Here is a 7,136-nt window from a genome sequence, read left to right as displayed (position 1 = left end):
GAAAGAGGTCTTGGATTTCTGTTCCATCTCTGTATTCCCATTGCCAAACTTAATGACAGGTAAATAATAGGCAATCAGTAAAGATTTTTTGGATAGATGGATGGATGGATGGATGGATGGATGGATGGATGGATGGATGGTTGGATGACCTATGTTACTTCAGTTTGTATATTTATGAATAAATAGCTAACAGATTATCTGGGAACTTACTGTAAGACCCACCTCCTGGCTATATAAACAGAAAATGATTTTATTTTAGTTGAGAGCTTAGGCTTGCCCTTGCGTAATCTAATTTATTCACCTTACACCTACCTTGTGTCAGGAACAGCACTAGGCTCTAAAAAATACCCTAGAATAGGATGAGCGTGAAGATCTGTCTCTCTTCTTTAAATGTTTGGAGAGCTATATATCCTACTAAACAAAATTGGATTCATTTGGGGCACTCTTTTATTCTTTTCTATAACCATTCTCAGCCCCTCATTCTGACAGCTCTGTCTATGTTTTTGAACTATGTCTGGCTGCACTACAAAATACAATCAGATAAAAGTCCCTAACATTTGATAAATGGTTTATTTTGTTGATCATCTTGGCCACTGGACTGAAATTCATCAACTGAAATCTGCCAACTTTTTGAGAACAGCCACAATTTGCAACTACTCAGAGTAACTAATATTCAGTTTGTGGGGTTCGTTTTTCTTTTTTTCCCTTCCTTCCCTTCCCTTCCCTTCTTTCTCTTTCTCTCTCTCCTCTCTTTCTTTTTTCTTTTTGCAAATGGAACAGTTTCTAAAAGAGGTCCTTAAAATTTGATCTTAACACTTGCACTGTGAGAGTATCATTAGTCTTTTTAAAGAATTTGAGCCCAACACTTTTCTATCTTTGTTTGAATTCACCTTTATTATGTATTATCTTCCAGATAATCTAAGGAAAGTGATAGCCTACCCATAAAAATGTACATACAATAAAAGATATTAGAACCGCGAATGTAATTTATTTTCTATTTTCAGCTGGTAAAGGATTTTCCGAAACTTTATAAGGCCCCCAATTTCTAGGCCACACTTGAAAATGGAGAGAATTTCTTACCTTCTTTCCATGGTAAGTGTCACATAAGGACTTTCTTTTCAGACCTATGTGCATGGATTAACCACGAGAGATTCAGCAGTCCTTGAATCTGTCAAAGAAGAAAAACGAAGAATGTTAGAGGGAACATCCCGTGCAAAACAGTCAATGAAATAGGGTGTGTAGCTGTAAGCCGACAGAGAACTCTGTGTTTAGCCAAGATGATCCAAGTTAAAATATTATCATGTAGGCTGCATTTCCAGAAATGTTCCGAAGAAATCTATGAAAGTGACATCAAGTCAAGCTGCCTGAAAATAAGATAGCAGTAATAAGAGGATAGCATTTTTCCCCATGCCTTGAATGAAAGCTAGAAGAAGTCTTCATACTCTCAGGAAAATAAATGTTTTCAGGCTGCTCTTATCTAATGCTAATACTTTTCTCATTATCGTCATGTTTAAAACATTGGCGGTAATTACACACAATTCAATCAGGCTGTCGAGAATATCCTAGTTCTTTGTTTTAGTGGGTGGGACCAGAATTATTTAGATAGTAGCATCCTCACCATTTCTGTGAGCTATTTACTCATAAATATTTTTGTTGGGATAATTTCCTCCATTTTTTATATTACTTGCTGCTGAGAAAATGGGAGGGGGGAGTAGATGTAAATAAATTCTTATTATTTTTAAAACAACACATTATCCTCGCAAGTGAAACACAGATGGTGAACCACCCTATGCAAATTGTACTGCTCTGTTGTGTCAGCAAATAAAATGGAATAGGACATTCCTAAGGCAAGATGCTAAGCCCTGGGATCTAAAATTCATTTGCAAGCATGCCAGCCTCCTGTTGCTGGCAATGGGAAGAGCAGGGCCTTACCTTGTGGCCTTCTTCTCTTCCCCAAACTGGATAAATTCTAGTAGGAGATTTTGATGAGTCTCAGAGCTCTACCAGAGACTCTAACCACCTCCCCCACACCTCCAAGGTTAGCCCATCAACTCGTGAAAGCTAGGGCTGTGTCTGGTTGCCTAGGATGACCTCAGCTTAGCTGAAACCTGATCTGAGAGTCATGAGCCAAGGGTATGGTTGCTGGCTCTAGATTCTATGGATTCAGAGCTACCTCCACCTCTTATCAGCTGTGAGAACTTGGGCAGATCACTTACCGTCTCTAAGCCTCAGTTTCTTCATCTACCACAGTGAAGATCATCATAGCCCCTATCTCATAGGCTGATTGGGAAGATTAAATAAGATTTGTCAATCACAAACATCCTGTAAATATTAGTTGATATTAGTTATTTTCACGATGGACAATGAGATTGAAGAAACAACGTGAAGTTGGAGACACAAATATTGGTGTTTAAACAAAGTCTTGAGAGATGAAGTTAAAGGAAAAGTATCATTAGGAGAGGAACGTCATGAGCAAAGGCATGACATGTTCACATGTTACTAGAAGAGAGACTGGGGAATTGAGGATGTCACATAGAAAGATACCAGAAAAAGGATGGGGAGTCGTTACAAGATTGCCAAGGGCTTCAGATGTCATCCTAAGGATTATGGATATATCCTACCGTAAATGCAATACCACCAACCATATTTTAACATTAAACACAGCTCTGCTAACCACAGTGTTCTCAGAACTGTGACTTGGAGAAAAAGCTGGCGAGTTAAAGGAGAGAAGATCAGTAGTAAAGCAGAGGCATTTAGGAGGCAGACGAAAACGGTTGGTGAATGATGAGTTGTTGAGTCAGAGATGTCTAGCCTTATCAACGGAAGGCATGGGGAGTTACCACTTGAATCTAAATTCTTAAGTTGTTAACTAGATGAATAAACAACAGCTTAGTGTGTATCTTCTGTTCTTATGCATCTTAAAGTATTAGATAATCAGTGGTTACTTGGCACATGTTGAATCAAGAGATACAACTTTGTCATTAGGAGAGATTCATCTCTTTGGATTTGACAGATATTTAGTTCGCTAGCCTTCTCTTTTTCTTTTCTCTTTTTATTTCTATTATTGTAAAAAAAAAAAAACATGGTAATGATGAATTTAGAGTACTTCTGTTTTTCTGTCACTTAAAATTTTTCCATTTTATTTTATGTGAAATACCCTAAAAAGTTTTAAGTATTTTTATTTTTTTGTGAAAAGTTCTTTTGGAGAGCAGTTTATTTCCCTCTATCAGCCAATAACTATAATCAGCTTGTTAAGGCATGTTTTACTTCATTGACAGATTTTCCAGTTACTATACTATAAATAACATTGTTCTAAATACCATCCCTGTTAATAGTCCTCGTCAGAGAGATACCTTCCAATTTAGAACAAATGTCTAGTTTAGTGTGGCTTTGAACTGGTAGAAGAAAATGGAGAAATGCCTTGCTCCTACCATATTGAGAACAACCATCATTTAAGGAAAGAAAATTTGGTTGAGAGTCTTTGGAAAGTAGGTATTTCCAATTTACCTTAATACACTTGGCTTCTAGCCAGGATCCGGGTTATTGCAAAAGCTATGAGTTGTGTCCCTTGTAAAGCATTTTAAGGGAAGATGACCAGAAACTAGAACAGTTAGATTAAGGCAAGCTAATAGACAATCATATAATTTGAAGTCCTTTCACTGTTGAATGCGACATTACAGTATCACATAAAATTGATCAAGCCTTTAGAATGCCAAGTAATATTAACAATAAACTCGTATCCTATAGAAAAGCATAGCGAATGAGAAACCCCTTAAAATAAAACTGAAAAAAATGTGGATCCCAGGCTTTCTGAGTCATCGTCATGTCTCGATGATGTCTTATTTTATTTTTATTTATTTATTTTTTATTTTTTACGCCTACAGCACTTGGTCTTCCTAGGTGGTTTTGCATCCAAGTACTAACCAGGCCCGGCCCTGCTTAGCTTCTGAGATCAGACAGGATCAGGTGTGTTCCGGGTGGCATGGCCATAGCAAATGGCTTTTTTAAATGCCCCTAATATTCTTTGACTCAGCAATTCCATACTATCAAATATGTATGCAAGTATTCACCAGAGGGGGTTTTTGTTGGATCTTTATGTAAAGGACCAAACTAAGTGTCCAACCATTGTAGATCTGTTTGATAAATTATGCTATATTCCTACATTGTGATTCCATTGAATCATGTAAAATCATGTGGTAAAAAATGTATAATGAGATGAAAAGATATTAACAAGCATCTTTAAAAATATCTCATAAGCTATGATTTTTGTTTATATATGTACATCAGCTTATTCTGTTCAGGCTGCTATAACAAAATGCCATTGATTGGGCTGGCTTAAACAACAGAAATTTATTTCTCAGAGTTCTGGAGTCTGGAAGCCCAAGATCAAGGTGCTGGCCAACTCAGTTCTAGATGAGAAGATGGCCACCTTCTCACTGTGTCTAGCAATGGCAAAGAAAGGAAGCTCTGGTTTCTCTTCCTTTTCTTATAAGGACACTAGTCCCACCCTCATGGCCTCATCTAAATCTAATTACCTCCCAAAGGCCACTTCTCAGTACCATCCCATTGGGGGTTAACGGCTTCAACATATGCATTTCAGAGATACAAAATCATTCAGTACATACCATATGGTCCAAAATGTGAAAGAATTTATGCGAATGTGTTAAGAGGGATCATTTTAGGACATTTTCTTATAGTGCAGTGTCTACAATGACAATCTTCACATGCAGTCCGCTTGAGTTTGAACTTCAGTTCTGCCTCTTACCAGCTCTGTGCTACTGGGAACGTTAGTAGCTTGAACAACTGGTAGCCGTAATTATGATTTTCATGTCATTAAATATTCTCTCACATCACTATTAATGCTCCAGAGGGCTCCACTGCATGGCAGTAGCATAATATAGAGAACAATATTATGGTTGGAGCTGTGCCTCAGTTTCTTCATCTGTAAAATGGGAGTCTAAATAGTGCCTTTCTCAAAGGGCTATTGTGAGGATTAAATGAATTGATATAAGCACCTATTTAATGGAGTAATGGGTATGAGGTAGCTATTGCTGTTTTTTGTATTTTCTAGTTTGGATGCAGTGACCATGTATTGCTCAGGTAATAAAAATACAATTCTGTTCATCATTTTAAAAAGAAGTTCTATCTGGGTCCTGAGAGCAAAGGATTTCAGGTTAGGACACCACACCATGATGGCTGAAGGGGCAACAGGACTGTCACTTTTTAATTCAGAAACCGGTTTCTACGTGAGCCAGTTTATTTGTTGACAAAGCAGTGGGAGTTGTCTCAGGCATCATGGCCAGTATTGCTAAGAACACAGGCAGTGCATTTCAAATGTCAGGAATAAATGTTTTTAAGGGTGTAGTAAGGTAGATCTTGTCAAAACTTCCTCACCTGAAACGATAAGCATTCTCATTTCTTTAAGCGACATGGCCACAACAGTGGCTTTCCACTTTCAGTGGCTCACAGTGAATGCGCACTGACCAGCTGTTTACTTTTCATTTCACCAACGCTAACAGGCAGCTTAATAGACACATTGTGCTGTGTGTTCTTGTGTTTTTAAGATAGCCATGGGAAATGAATTTTTTTTTTTTTTTACCTTCCTAAGAACAGCTGTAGAAATGACTATTGAAATTCCATGATTGACATCTCTATTTATGGACCTCAAAAGTAGGAACCCAAATTAAATTCCTTTAGATATTTTCTCTCCTGTGTCTTATGAACCGTTTTGCAGACTTCTTTTTCTCTGTGGAAGAACTCTTTGGGTCCTAATTCTAGTTTTGTGTCTCCTGGGGCTCGATTTCTGGGATGGGGAAGAATTGAGAGATTTCTCCATTCTTACTTCTTCTTGGTGTTAGATTATCTCATATATGTGAGGGAGCGTACGCCATACCCACGTTGGACAGCTACAGTGTGGACCATTACAGCATTCATTTTCTTCAGCCATGTGTAAATTAGGGCCCTTACACTCACAAGATTACCACACCTATTTTGCCTTAGGGACACAAATTCTCAAAGGCTGACATAACCTTCCTGCTTCACATACTGGAGAGCCAGAGAACTGGACTTGACCTCAAAGATTCTGCTTTGTGTACTCTCATAGGCTGCTGAAAAAAAAGCACGGGCCATAGTCAAGGGGAAATCTTGACATCTAAACTATAGGGACAGCCTTAAAGTTTATTAAACTCATATCAGAGATTTCTTTGTTCTTTGCTTGGAGCCTCTTCACACATTTAGGAAGCTTGACTCAGTTTCCCTCAGCTCTTCCCTTAGAAAGGCTGTGTAGTATATTGGCTCAGAGCATGGGCCTGAGAATTCTAAAGCCTTGAAGAGGAGTCCGGGCTCTGCATCCTGTTAGCTGTGTAACTTTGGGCAAGTCACTTCACCTCTCTGAGCTTTAGTTTCTTCACCTATAAAATGGAGCTCAAAACATGACCTTTGGGGATGACAGATTAAGGGCCCCCAATATTTCCTAATCCTAATCCCCAGAGCCTGTAACTATGTTACTTTACAGGTAAATATATAGGTATAGATATAGATGATATAGATAGATATAGATATAGACATAGATATATAGATATAGATGATATAAATATAGATATATAGAGATATAGATATCTTTGCAGATGTGATTAAGTCAAGGATTGTAAGATGCAGAGATTATTCTGGATTTTCCCTTTGGGCCTTATATAATCACAAGGGTCCTTATAAGGGGGAGGCAGGAAGGTCAGAGTCTAAGAGACAGATTTAAAGATGCTACATTGCTGGCTTTGGAGATGGAAGGGGCCACAGTCTAAGAGATGCAGACAGCTTCTACCAACTGTAAAGGACAAGCAAACAAATTCATCCCTAGAACCTTCCGAAGGGATGCAGCCCTGCCTGCAACACCTCGATGTTACCCAGTGAGACCCTTTGGACTTCTGACTTCAGACCTATAAGATAATAAATCCATGTTGTTTTCAAGTCACTAAGTTGTGTGATTTGTTACAGCAGCCATAGGAAACTGACATAACCTGCTTTGCATGGTTTGGAGGATTGAAGGTGAATGATGCCTGATGAGCATCAGCTTTGGCACATGGAAAGCTCTCAATCAATAGTAGTCATTACCAGTAATAAAGATAAGACTCGAGGATGAC

The 7,136-nt window shown here is 38.3% G+C and overlaps 1 protein-coding gene and 1 pseudogene across 1 annotated transcript in view; one reads left to right on the top strand and one right to left on the bottom strand.

Annotated features, from left to right (window-relative positions):
* CDH13 (cadherin 13) overlaps positions 1–7,136 on the top strand; it is a 967,094-nt gene that overhangs the window by 739,037 nt on the left and 220,921 nt on the right. The gene's annotated exons all lie outside the window — the stretch shown is intronic.
* LOC120581013 (uncharacterized) lies at positions 3,876–3,994 on the bottom strand (annotated as a pseudogene).

This window comes from Pteropus medius, unplaced genomic scaffold (genome assembly GCF_902729225.1).
Source record: "Pteropus medius unplaced genomic scaffold, Ma_sr-lr_union100, whole genome shotgun sequence".
NCBI lineage: Eukaryota > Metazoa > Chordata > Mammalia > Chiroptera > Pteropodidae > Pteropus > Pteropus medius.
This window is presented reverse-complemented; position numbering and strand designations above follow the sequence as displayed.